The 14,407-nt window shown below is 38.8% G+C and overlaps 1 pseudogene; it reads right to left on the bottom strand.

Moving 5' to 3' along the window:
• Window positions 1-9,564, bottom strand: part of LOC139358058 (uncharacterized) — a 106,566-nt pseudogene extending 97,002 nt beyond the window's left edge.
• Window positions 9,565-14,407: the final 4,843 nt, after the last annotated feature.

Raw genomic sequence — 14,407 nt, forward strand, 5'->3', positions numbered from 1 at the left:
TTCTCTCTGGCTGCCCTTAAGATTTTTTCCTTCATTTCAACTTTGGTGAATCTGGCAATTATGTGTCTTGGAGTTGCTCTTCTCGAGGAGTATCTTTGTGGCGTTCTCTGTATTTCCTGGATTTCAATGTTGGCCTGCCCTACTAGGTTGGGGAAGTTCTCCTGGATGATATCCTGAAGAGTGTTTTCCAACTTGGTTCCATTTTCCCCCTCACTTTCAGGCACCCCAATCAGACGTAGACTTGGTCTTTTTACATAATCCCATACTTCTTGCAGGCTTTGTTCATTTCTTTTTCTTCTTTTTTCTTTTGGTTTCTCTTCTCGCTTCATTTCATTCATTTGATCCTCAATCGCTGATACTCTTTCTTCCAGTTGATCGAGTCGGTTACTGAAGCTTGTGCATTTGTCACGTATTTCTCGTGTCATGGTTTTCATCTCTTTCATTTCGTTTAGGACCTTCTCTGCATTAATTACTCTAGCCATCAATTCTTCCACTTTTTTTTCAAGATTTTTAGTTTCTTTGCGCTGGGTACGTAATTCCTCCTTTAGCTCTGAGAAATTTGATGGACTGAAGCCTTCTTCTCTCATCTCGTCAAAGTCATTCTCCGTCCAGCTTTGATCCGTTGCTGGCGATGAGCTGCGCTCCTTTGCCGGGGGAGATGCGCTCTTATTTTTTGAATTTCCAGCTTCTCTGCCCTGCTTTTTCCCCATCTTTGTGGTTTTATCTGCCTCTGGTCTTTGATGATGGTGATGTACTGATGGGGTTTTGGTGTAGGTGTCCTTCCTGTTTGATAGTTTTCCTTCTAACAGTCAGGACCCTCAGCTGTAGGTCTGTTGGAGATTGCTTGAGGTCCACTCCAGACCCTGTTTGCCTGGGTATCAGCAGCAGAGGCTGCAGAAGATAGAATATTTCTGAACAGCAAGTGTACCTGTCTGATTCTTGCTTTGGAAGCTTCCTCTCAGGGGTGTACTCCACCCTGTGAGGTGTGGGGTGTCAGACTGCCCCTAGTGGGGGATGTCTCCCAGTTAGGCTGCTCAGGGGTCAGGGACCCACTTGAGCAGGGAGTCTGTCCCTTCTCAGATCTCAACCTCCGTGTTGGGAGATCCACTGCTCTCTTCAAAGCTGTCAGACAGAGTCGTTTGCGTCTGCAGAGTTTTCTGCTGCTTTTGTTGTTGTATAGTTGTGCCCTGTCCCCAGAGGTGGAGTCTACAGAGACAGGCAGGTTTCCTTGAGCTGCTGTGAGCTCCACCCAGTTCGAGCTTCCCAGCGGCTATGTTTACCTACTTAAGCCTCGGCAATGGAGGGCGCCCCTCCCCCAGCCTCGCTGCTGCCTTGCCGGTAGATCACAGTCTGCTGTGCTAGCAATGAGGGAGGCTCCGTGGGTGTGGGCCCCTCCCGGCCAGGTGTGGGATATGATCTCCTGGTGTGCCTGTTTGCTTAAAGCGCAGTATTGGGGTGGGAGTTACCCCATTTTCCAGGTGTTGTGTGTCTCAGTTCCCCTGGCTAGGAAAAGGGATTCCCTTCCCCCTTGCGCTTCCCAGGTGAGGCAATGCCTCGCCCTGCTTCAGCTCTCGCTGGTCGGGCTGCAGCAGCTGACCAGCACCGATCGTCCGGCACTCCCCAGTGAGATGAACCCAGTACCTCAGTTGAAAATGCAGAAATCACCGGTCTTCTGTGTCGCTCGCGCTGGGAGTTGGAGACTGGAGCTGTTCCTATTCGGCCATCTTGCTCCGCCCGTATATCCCAAGTTCTCTGAGCAGTTTGATAACAGTGTTTTCTTGGAATCTGCCATAGGATATTTTGGAGTGCATCGAAGCCTATGGTGACAAAGGAAATATCCTCCAGTAAAAGTTGGAAAGAATCTTCCTTAGAAACTGATTTGTGATTTGTGAATTCATCTCATAATATTACACGACTGTTTTCATGGATCAATTTGGTAGCCCTGTTTTAGGGAAATCTGAGAAGGGATATTTTGGATTGCATTGAAGCCTATGTTGACAGAGGAAATATTCTCAGATAAAAACTAGAAAGAAGCTTTATGAGAAAGTTCTTTGTGATTTGTGAATTCATCTCTCATCTGTAGACCGTTTTTTTTCATTGAGCAGTTTGATAACACTGTATTCCTTGAAACTGCAACAGGATATTTGGGATCTCATTGAAGCCTATGGTGACAAAGGAAATATCCTCATACAAACACCAAAAAGAAGCTTTCTGAGAGACTGCTTTGTGATGTGTGAATTGATCTCACAGAGTTACACTGTACTTTTCATTGAGCAGTTTGCTAATACTGTTTTCTGATACCTGCAATGGGATATTTTGGATCGCATTGAAGCCTATGGTGACAAAGGAAATATCCTCAGACAAAAATTAGTAAGAAGTCTCCTGAGAATCTGCTATGTGATTTTTGAATTCATCTCACAGAGTTACACCTTTCTTTTCATGGAGCAGTTTTGTAGCACTGTTTTTGGGGAATCTGAGAATGGATATTGTGGATGGTATTGAAGTCTATGGTGTAAAAGCAAATATCCTCAGATTAAAACTAAAGAGAAGCTTTCTGAGAAACTTCTTTGTCATGTGTGAATTCAACTCACAGAATTATGCCTTACTTTTCATGCAGCAGTTTGCTAAGACTATTTTCATGGAATCTGCAATATGATATTTTGAAGCACATTGAGGCTTATGGTTTCAAAGGAAATATCCTCATATAAAAACTAGAAAGAAGCTTTCTGAGAAACCGCTTTGTGATGTGTGTATTCATCTCACAGAGGTACACGATTCTTTTCATGGATCAGTTTGGTAGCACTGTTTTTTGGGGAATCTCAGAAGGGATATTAAGGATTGCATTGAAGCCCATGGTGAAAAGAAATTATTCTCAGAGAAAAGTAGAAAGAAGCTTTCCGAGAAACTCCTTTGGGATGTGTGAACTCGTATCACTGTGTTACACCATACTTTTCATTGAGCAGTTTTATAAAACTGTTTTCGAGTAATTTGCAACAGGATGTTTGGGAGCGGATTGAAGCCTATGGTGAGAAAGGAAATATCATAAGATAAAAACTTGAAAGAAGCTTTCTGAGAAACTTCATCATGAGTTGTGAATTTATTCCAAGGGGTTAAACCTTTCTTTTCATAGAGTAGTTTTCTAACACTGTTTTAGTGGAATCTGCACATAGATTTTTTTGTGCACATTGAGGCCTATGGTGTAAAAGGACATATCCTCAGGTGAAAACTCGAAAGATGCTTTCTAAGAAACTGCTTTGTGATGTGTGAATTCATCTCACAGAGATACACCGTTCCTTTCATTGAGTAGTTTGCTAACACTGTTTTTGTGGAATCCACAAAACGATATTTTGGAAAACATTGAAGTTAAGGTGACAAAGGAAATACCTTCATATAAAAACTAGAAAGAATCTCTCTGAAGAAATGCTTTCTGATGTGTTAATTCATCTCAGCCAGTTACAAGATTCTTTTCATGCATCAGTTTGGTAGCACTGTTTTCATGGAATCTGCAAAGGGATATTGGGCAGAGCATGGAGGCCTATAATGAAATATTGAATATGCTCAGATAAAAACTAGAAAGACACTGTCAGAGAAAATTCTTTGTGATGTGTGATTTCATCACATAGAGTTACATCTTTCTTTTCACAGAGTAGTGTGCTAACACTGTTTGCATGGAATCTGCAAAGGGATATTTGGGATTGCATTTAGGACTATGATAAAAAAGCAAATATCCTCTGATAAAAAATAGAAAGGGGCTTTTTGAGAAATTGCTGTGTGATGTGTGAATTCATCTCACAAAGTTACACTGTTGTTTTCTTTGAGCAGTGTGCTGACAATGTCTTCTTATAGTCTGCCAAGGGATATTCAAAGCACAATGAATCTTATCGTGACAAACACAATATCCTCATAGAAAAAGTAGAAAGAAGCTTTCTGGAAAATTGCTTTGTAATTTGTGAATTATTCTCACAGAGTTACATGATTCTTTACATGGATCAGTTTGGTAGCACTGTTTTTGTGGTATCTGAGAAGGGATATTTTGGATCTCATTGAAGCCTAGGGTGACAAGGGAAATATCCTCAGATAAAAACTAAAGAGAAGCTTTCTGTGAAACCGCTTTTGGATGTGTTAAATCGTCTCACAGAGTTACATGATTCTTTTCATGGATCACTTTGCTAGCACTGTTTTTGGAGAATCAGAGAAGGGATATTTTGGATGGCATTGAAGCCTATGGTTACTTAGGAAATATCCTTAGATAAAAGCTAACAAGAAGCTTTCTGAGAAAGTTATTTGTATTGTGGGAATTAATCTCACAGAGTTACAACTTAGTGTTCATGGAGCAGTTTTCTAACACAGTTTTCATGGAATCTGCAAAAGGATATTTGGGAGTGCATTGAGGCCGATAGTGAAAAAGGAAACATCCTCATAGGAAAACCAAAAACAAACTTTCTGAGAAACAGCTTTGTGATGTGTGAATTCATCTCACAGAATTACACCATACTTTTAATTGAGCAGTTTGATAACACTGTTTTCGTGGTATCTGCAAAAGGATATTTGGGAGCACTTTGAAGCCTATGGTGACAAAGAAAATATCCTCCGAGAAACACCAAAAAGAAGCTTTCTGAGAAACTGCTTTGTAATGTGTGAATTCAATTCACATAGTTAAGCTGTTCTTTTCATGGAGCAGTTTGTTAACACTGTGTTCTTGGAATCTGCAACATCACAAAGCATTTTCTCAGATAAAAACTGGAGAAAAGCCTTCTCAGAAACTGCTTTGTGGTGTGTGAATTCATCTCACAGAGTTACACCATTGCTTTCATTGAGAAGTTTGCTATCACTGTTTTCGCAGACTCTGCAATGAGAAATACGGGAGTGCAATGAGACCTGAAATATCCTCAGATAAAAACAAGAAAGAAGCTTTCTGAGAAACTACTTTGTGATGGCTGAACTGATCTCACAGAATTACAATACTATTTCATGGAGCAATTTGAGAGCACTGTTTTTGTGGAATCTAAGAAGTGATATTTTCGATTGCTATGAAGACTATACGGACAAAGGAAATATCCTCAGATGAAACCAGAAAGAAGCTTTCTGAGAAACTGCTTTGTGATGTGTGAATTCATCTCACAGAGTTACACCACTCTTTCTTGGTGCCGTTTGCTAACACTGTTTTTGTGTAATCTGAGAAATGATATTGTGGATCGCTTTGAAGCCTATGGTGAAAAAAGAAATGTCCTCAGATAAAAACTGGAGAGATGCCTTCTCAGAAACTGCTTTGTGGTGTGTGAATTCTCCTCACAGATTTACACTATTGCTTTCATTGAGAAGTTTCCTATCACTGTTTTCACAGAATCTGCGATGAGATACACAGGAGTGCATTGAGACCTGAAATATCCTCAGATAAAAACCAGAAAGAAGTTTTCTGAGAAATTGCTTTGTGATATGTGAATTCACCTCACAGTGTTACACCACTCTTTCTTGGAGCCGTCTGCAAGCACTCTGTTTGTGGAATCTGAGAAGTGATATCTTGGATTGCTATGAAGACTATACGGACAAAGGAAATATCCTCAGATAAAACCCAGAAAGAAACTTTCTGAGAAAGTGCTTTTGATGTGTGAATTCATCTCACAGAGTTACACCACTCTTTCTTGGAGCCGTTTGCTAGCACTGCTTTTGTGGAATCTGAGAACTGATATTTCAGATCGCTTTGAAGACTATACGGACAAAGGAAGTATCCTCAGAAAAAAACCAGAATGAAGCCTTCTGAGAAACTGCTTTGTGATGTGTGAATTCATCTCACAGAGTTACACCACTGTTTCATGGAGGAGTTTGCTGGCATTCTTTATATGGAATTACAGAAGAGATGTCTTGGATAACATTGTATCCCATGGGGAAAAAAGAAATATCTTCAGAAAAAAAACTGGAGAGAAGCCTTCTCAGAAACTGCTTTGAGGTGTGGGAATTCACCTCACAGGGTTACAACATTGCTTTCATTGAGAAGTTCGCTATCACTGTCTTTGCAGAATCTGCAATGAGATATACGGGAGTGCATTGAGACCTGAAATATCCTCAGATAAAAACAACAAAGAAGCTTTCTGAGAAACTGCTATGTGTTCTGTGAATTGATCTCACAGAGTTACACCACTATTTCATGGATCCATTTGCAAGCACTGTTTTTGTGGATTCTGAGAATTGATTATTTGTATTGTTTTGAAGCCTATGGTGACAAAGGAAAGATCCTCAGAATAAACCCAAAAGAATCTTTCTGAGAAACTGCTTTGTGATGTGTGAATTCATCTCACAAAGTTATACCACTATTTCATGCAGCCATTTGCTAGCACTGTTTTTGTGGAATCTCATAAGTGATATTTTGTATATCATTGAATCCCCTGGTGAAAAATGAAATATCCTCAGATAAAAACTGGAGAGAAGCCTTCTCAGAAACTGCTTTGTTGTGGGTAAATTCAGCTCACAGATTTATACCATTGCTTTTATTGAGAGGCTTGCTAACAGTGTTTTCGCCGAATCTGCAATGAGACACACGGGGGCACTTTGAGACATGAAATATCCTCAGATAAAAAACCAGAAAGAAGCTTTCTGAGAAACAGCTTTGTGATGTGTGAATTCCTCTCACAGAGTTACACCACTCTTTCATGGAGGACTTTGCTAGCACTGTTTTTGTGGAATTTGAGATGTAATATTTTGGATCACTTTGAAGCCTATGGTGAAAAAAGAAATATCCTCAGATAAAAACTGGAGAGAGGCCTTTTCAGAAACTGCTTTGTAGTGTGTGAATTCGTCTCACAGAGTTACACCGTTGCTTTCATTGAGTAGTTTGCTATCACTCTTTTCATAGTCTCTGTAATTAGATATATGGGAGTGCAGTGAGACCTGAAATATCTTCAGATAAAAACAACAAAGAAGCTTTCTGAGAAACTGCTTTTTGATGTGTGAATTCATCTCACATTGTTACATCACTCTTTCATGGAGCCGTTTGCTAGCACTGTATTTGTGGAATCTCAGAAGTGATATTTTGTATGTCTCTGAAGCCTATGTTGACAAAGGAATGATCCTCAGAATAAAGCAGAAAGAAACTTTCTGAGAAACTGCTTTGTGATGTGTGAATTCATCTCACACGGTTACACCACTCTTTCGTGCAGCCATTTGCTGGCACTGTTTCTTTGAAATATGAGAAGTGATATTTTGGATCACTGGGAAGACTATACAGACAAAGGAAATATCCTCAGATAAAAGCCAGAAAGAACCTTTTTGAGAAACCGCTTTGTGATATGTGAATTCATCTCATAGAGTTACACCACTACTTCATGGAGCCACTTGCTACCACTGTTTTTCTGGAATCTGAGAACTGATATTTTGGATCACTTTGAAGACTATACAGACAAAGGAAATATCCTCAGATAAAAATCAGAATGAAGCTTTCTGAAAAACTGCTTTGTGATGTGTCAATTCATTTCGCAGAATTACACCACTTGTTCATGGAGGAGTTTGCTAGCACTGATTTTGTGGAATCTCAGAGGTGATATTTTGGATATCATTGAATCCCATGCTGAAAAATGAAATAACCTCAGATAAAAACTGGAGAGAAGCCTTCTCAGAAACTGCTTTGTTGTGGGTGAATTCAGCTCACAGAGTTACACCATTACTTTCATTGAGAAGCTTGCTAACAGTGTTTTCAAAGAATCTGCAATGAGAAAAACGGGGGCGCTTTGAGATCTGAAATATCCTCAGATAAAAACAAGAAAAAAGCTTTCTTAGAAACTGCTTTGTGATGTGTGAATTCATCTCACAGAGTTACAACACTGTTTCATGCAGCTGTTTGCTAGCAGTGGTTTTGTGCAATCTGAGAACTGATATTTCGGATCGCTTTCAAGACTAAAGGAACAAAGGAAATATCCTCAGATAAAAACCAGATAAGCTTTCTGAGAAACTGCTTTGTGATGTGTGAATTCATTTCACAGAGTTGCACCACTGTTTCGTGGAGGAGTTTACTAGCACTGTTTTTGTGGAATCTCAGAAGTGACATTTTGGATATTGTTGAATCCCATGGTGAAAAATGAAATATCCTCAAATAAAAACTGCAGAGAAGCCCTCTCAGAAACTGTTTTGTTGTGGGTGAATTCAACTCACAGAGTTACACCCTTGCTTTCATTGAGAAGCTTGTTTTTGCACAATCTGCAATGAGACACAAGGGGGCGCTTTCAGACCTAAAATATCCTCAGGTAAAACAAGAAAGAAGCTTTCTGAGAAACTGCTTTGTGATGTGTGAATTCATCTCACAGAGTTACACCACTATTTCATGGAGCCGTTCACTAGCACTGTTTTTATGGAATCTCAGAAGTGACATTTTGGATCTCTATGAAGACTATATGGACAAAGGAAATATCCTCAGATAAAAACCAGATTGAAGCTTTCTGAGAAACTGCTTTGTGATATGTGAATTCATCTCACAGAGTTAAACCACTCTTTCATGGAGGAGTTTGCTAGCACTGTTTTTTTTTTTTTTTGAAATCCGAGAATTAATATTTTGGATGGCTTTGAAGCCTATGGTGACAAAGGAATATCCTCAGGTAAGAATCAGAAAGAGGCTTTCTGAGAAACTGCTTTGTGATGTGTGAATTAATCTCACATTGTTACACCACTCCTTCATGGAGCCGTTTGCTAGCACTGTTTTTGTGGAATCTGAAAAGTGATAGTTTGGATCGCTATAAAGACTATATGGGCAAAAGAAATATCCTCAGATAAAACCAGAAGGAAGCTTTCTGAAAACTACTTTGTGATGTGTGAATTCATCTCACAGAGTTACACCTTTCTCTTCATGAAGCAGTGTGCTAACACAGTTTTCGTAGAATCTGCAAATTGATATTTAGGAGCACATTGAGGCCTATGGTGGAAAAGAAAATATCCTCAGGTGAAAACTAGAAAGAATCTTACTGAAAAACTGCATTGTGATGTGTGAATACATCTCACAGTGTTACACTTTTCAGCGAGCAGTTTGCTAACACTGTTTTCTTGGAATCTGCAATGGGATATTTCTTAGTGCAATGAAGATTATGGTGACAAGGAAATATCATCAGATAAAATCTAGAAAGAAGCTTTCTGAGAAACTGCTTTGTGATGGGTTCATTCATCTGAGTTACACCGTTCTTTTCATTGAGCAGTCTGCTAACACTGTTTTCCTGGAATCCACGTTAAGATATTCGGGAGCTCATTGAAGCCTAGGGGAAAAGGGAAACATCCTCAGATAAAAACCAAAAGAAGCTTTCTGAGAAACTGCTTTGGATGTGTGAATTTATCTCACAGAGGTACACGACTCTTTTCATGGATCACTTCATTAGCACACTTTTTGGGGAATCCGAGAAGGAATAGTTTAGATAGTGTTGAAGCCTATGGTGACAAGGACATATCCTCAGATAAAAACTGGAAGAAAGCTTCCTGAGAAAGTTCTTTCTGATTTGTGAATTCTTCTCACAGTGTTATACCGTTCTTTTCATACGGTAGTTTGCTAACACTGTTTTCGTGGAAAATGCAAGAGGATGTTTGGGAGCGCATTGAAACCTATGGTGACAAATGAAATATCCTCAGATAAAATCCAAAAAGAAGCCTTCTGAGAAACTGCTTTGTGATATGCAAATACATCTCTGAGAGTTACAATGTTATTTTCATTGAGCAGTCTGCTGACACTGTTTTCTTGGAATCCATAAAGGGATATTTTGCAGCGCATTGAACGTTATGGTGACAAAGGTAATATCCTCAGAAAAAAATTGGAAGGAATGTTTCTGAGAAACTGCTTTGTGATGTGTGAATTCATCTCACAGAGTTACACTTTTATTTTATGGAGCAGTCTGTACCATTGTTTTTGTGGAATCTGAGAAGGGATATTTTGGATTGCATTGAAGCCTACACTGACAAAGAAACTATCCTCAAACAAAAACTAGAAAGAAGCTTTCTGAGAAACTTATTTGTGATGTGTGAATTTGTTTCACAGAGTTACACATTCCTCTTCATGAAGCAGTTTGTAACACTGTTTTCGTGGAATCTGAAAAGTGATGTTTGGGAACATATTGAGGCCTATGGTGAAAATGGAAACATTGTCAGATAAAAGCTAGAAAGAAGCTTTCTCAGAAACTGCCTTGTGATGTGTGAATGCATCTCACAGAATTACACTTTTCATTTCATTGAGCAGGTTGCTAAGACTGTTTTCATGCTATCTGCAATGGGATATTTCTTAGCGCAATGAAGCTTATGGTGACAAAGGAAATATCATCAGATAAAACCTAGAATGATGCTTTCTGAGAAACTGCTTTGTGATGAGTGAATTCATCTCATACGGTTACACCGTTCTTTTCATTGAGCAGTCTGCTAACACTGTTTTCCTGGAATCTGCATTAGGATATTTGGGAGCCCATTGAATCTTCTGGGCGCAAGAAAATAACCTCAGATAAAAACCAAAATGAAGCTTTCTGAGAAACTGCTTTGGATGTGTGAATTCATCTCACCAAGTTGCACGATTCTTTTCATGGATCTCTTTGATGGCCCTCTTTTTGGGGAATCTGAGATGGGATATTAGGGATAGCATTGAATCCTATGGTGACAAGGACATTATCTTCAGATAAACACTGGAAAGAAGCTTTCTGAGAAAGTTCTCTGTGATATGTGTATTCATCTCACAGAGTTACACTGTTCTTTTCATACGGCAGTTTGCTATCACTGTTTTCGTGGAAAATGCAATGGGATGTTTGGGAGCACTTTGAAGCCTGTGATGACAAAGGAAATATCCTCAGATAAAACCAAAAGGAAGACTTCTGAGAAACTGCTTTGTGATGTGTGAATACATCTCACAGAGTTACAATGTTATTTCATTGAGCAGTCTGCTAACACTTTTTTCTTGAAATCTGCATGAGGATATTTGGGAGCACATTGAAGCCTATGGGGACAAAGGAAATGTCCTCAGATAAAAACCAAAAAGAAGATTTCTCAGAAACTGCTTTGGATATGTGAATTCATCTCACAGAGTATCATGATTCTTTTCATAGATCACTTTGTTAGCACTCTTTTTTGGGAAACTGAGAAGGAATATTTTGGATAGCATTGAATCCTCTGGTGACAAGGACATATCCTCAGATAAAAACTGGAAAGAAGCTTTCTGAGAAAGTTCTTTGTGATGTGTGAATTCATCTCACAGAGATCCACATTTCTTTTTGTGGAGCAGTTTGCTAACACTCTCTTCGTGGAATCTGCAATGGGATATTTGGGAGCACTTTGAGGTCTATAGTAAAAAAGGAAATATTCTCAGATAAAACTACAAATAAACCTTCTGACAAACTACTTTGTGATGTGTGAATATATCTCACATAGTTACAATGTTATTTTCACTGAGCAGTCTGCTAACACTTCCTGGAAAACGCATTAGGATATTTAGGAGCGCATTGAAGTCTATGGGGGGCAAAGTAACATAAACAGATAAATACCAAGAAGAAGCTTTCTGAGAAACTGCTTTGTATGTGTGAATTCATCTCATAGAGTTACAAGATTCTATCCATGGGTCACGTTGTTTGCACTGTTTTTGGGGAATCTGAGAAGGGATATTTTGGATCACATTGAAGCCTATGGTGACAAGGAATTATCCTCAGATAAAAACTGGAAAGAAGCTTTCTGAGAAAGTTCTTTGTGATGTGTGAATTCATCTCACAGAGTTAACATTTGTTTTCATGGAGCAGTTTGCTAACACTCTTTTCGGAGAATCTGCAAAGGGATACTTGGGAGCAATTTGAGGCCTATAGTGAAAAAGGAAATATCCTTAGATAAAAACTACAAATAAGCTTTCTGAGAAACTGCTTTGTGATGTGGGAATTCATCACACAGAGTTACACTGTTCTTTTAATACAGCAGTTTGCTAACACTGTTTTCATGGAGAATGCAAGAGAATCTCTGGGGGTGCATTGAAGCCTATGGTGACAAAGGAAATATCCTCAGATAAAAACCAAAAAGAAGCATTCTGACAAACTGCTTTGGATGTGTGAATTCATCTCATAGAGTTACACAATTCTTTTCATGGATCACATTGTTAGCCCTGTTTTTCGAGAATCTGAGAAGGGAAATTTTAGATAGCATTGAAGCCTATGGTGACAAGGAAACATCTTCAGATAAAACTGGAAAGAAGCTTTCTGAGACAGTTCTTTGTGATGAGTGAATTCATCTCACAGAGTTACAATTTTCTTTTCATGGAGCAGTTTGCTAATACTCCTTTCGTGGAATCTGCAAAGGGATATTTCGGAGTACCTTGAGGCCTATAGTGAAAAAGGAAATATCCTCAGAGAGAAACTAGAAAGAAGATCTGAGAAACTGCTTTGTTATGTGTAAATTCATCACACAGAGTTACACCATTCTTTTCATATGGTAGTTTGCTAACACTGTTTTCATTGAAAATGCAAGAGGATTTTTGGGAGCACATTGAAGCCTACGGTGACAAAGGAAATATCCTCAGAGATAAACTAGAAAGAAGATCTGAGAAACTGCTTTGTTATGTGTAAATTCATCACACAGAGTTACACCATTCTTTTCATATGGTAGTTTGCTAACACTGTTTTCATTGAAAATGCAAGAGGATTTTTGGGAGCACATTGAAGCCTACGGTGACAAAGGACATATACTCAGATAAAAACCAAAAGGAAGCCTTCTGAGAAACTGCTTTGTGATATGTGAATACATCTCACAGAGTTACAATGTTATTTTCATTCAGTAGTCTGCTAACACTGTTTTCTTGGAATCTGTAAAGGGATATTTCACAGCACATTGAATATTATGGTGACAAAGGTAATATCCTCAGAAAAAAATTGGAAGGAATGTTTCTGAGAAACTGCTCTGTGATGTGTGAATTCATCTCACATTGTTACACCACTCTTTCATGGAGCCGTTTGCTAGTATTGTTTTTGTGGAATCTGAGAAATGATATTTTGTATGGCTTTGAAGCCTATAGTGACAAAGGAAAGATCCTCAGAGTAAACCAGAATGAAGATATCTGAGAAACTGCTTTGTGATATGTGATTTCATCTCACAGAGTTACACCACTCTTTCATAAAGGACTTTGCTAGCACTGTTTTTGTGGAACATGAGAAGGAATATTTGGATCGCTTTGAAGCCTATGGTGAAAAAAGGAATATCCTCAGATAAAAACTGGAGAGAGGCCTTCTCAGAAACTGCTTTGTGGTGTGTGAATTGATCTCACAGAGTTGCGCCATTGCTTCATTGAAATTTTTGCTATTACTGTTTTCACAGAATCTGCAATGAGTTATAAGGGAGTGCATTGAGGCCTGAAATATCCTCAGATAAAAACAAGAAAGAAGATTTCGGAGAAACTGCTTTGTGATGGCTGAACTGATCTCACAGAATTACAATACTATTTCATGGAGCAATTTGAGAGCACTGTTTTTGTGGAATCTAAGAAGTGATATTTTCGATTGCTATGAAGACTATACGGACAAAGGAAATATCCTCAGATGAAACCAGAAAGAAGCTTTCTGAGAAACTACTTTGTGATGTGTGAATTCATCTCACAGAGTTACACCATTCTTTCTTGGTGCCATTTGCTAGCACGTTTTTTGTGGAATCTGAGAACTGATATTGTGGATCGCTTTGAAGCCTATGGTGAAAAAAGAAACATCCTCAGATAAAACCTGGACAGATGCCTTCTCAGAAAGTGCTTTGTGGTGTGTGAATTCTCCTCACAGATTTACACCATTGCTTTCATTAGAAGTTTGCTATCACTGATTTCACAGAATCTGCAATGAGATATACGGGAGTGCATTGAGACCTGAAATATCCTCAGATAAAAACCAGAAAGAAGTTTTCTGAGAAATTGCTTTGTGATATGAGAATTCATCTCACAGTGTTAACCCACTATTTCGTGCAGCCGATTGCTAGCACTCTTTTTGAGAAATCTGAGAAGTGATATTTTGGATCACAATGAAGACTGTACAGACAAATAAAATATCCTCAGATAAAAAGCAGAAAGAAGCTTTCTGAGAAACTGCTTTGTGATATGTGAATTCATCACACACAGTTACACCACTCTTTCATGAATCCATTTGCTAGCACTGTTTTTGTGGAATCTAAGAAGCATTATTCTGGATCACTATGAAGACTATACAGACAAAGGAAATATCCTCAGATAAAAACCAGAAAGAAGCTTTCTGAGAAACTTCTTTGTGATGTGTGAATTCATGTCACAGAGTTACACCATTCTTTCATGGAGGAGTTTGCTTGCACTATTTGTGTGGAATCACGGAAGTGATATATTGGAAAACATTGAATCCTATGGTGAAAAAAGAAATATCCTCGGATACAAAATGGAGAGAAAACGTCTCAGAAACTGGTTCGTGGTGTGTGAATTCAT

The sequence above is a fragment of the Macaca nemestrina genome, chromosome 14 (assembly GCF_043159975.1).
Source record: "Macaca nemestrina isolate mMacNem1 chromosome 14, mMacNem.hap1, whole genome shotgun sequence".
NCBI lineage: Eukaryota > Metazoa > Chordata > Mammalia > Primates > Cercopithecidae > Macaca > Macaca nemestrina.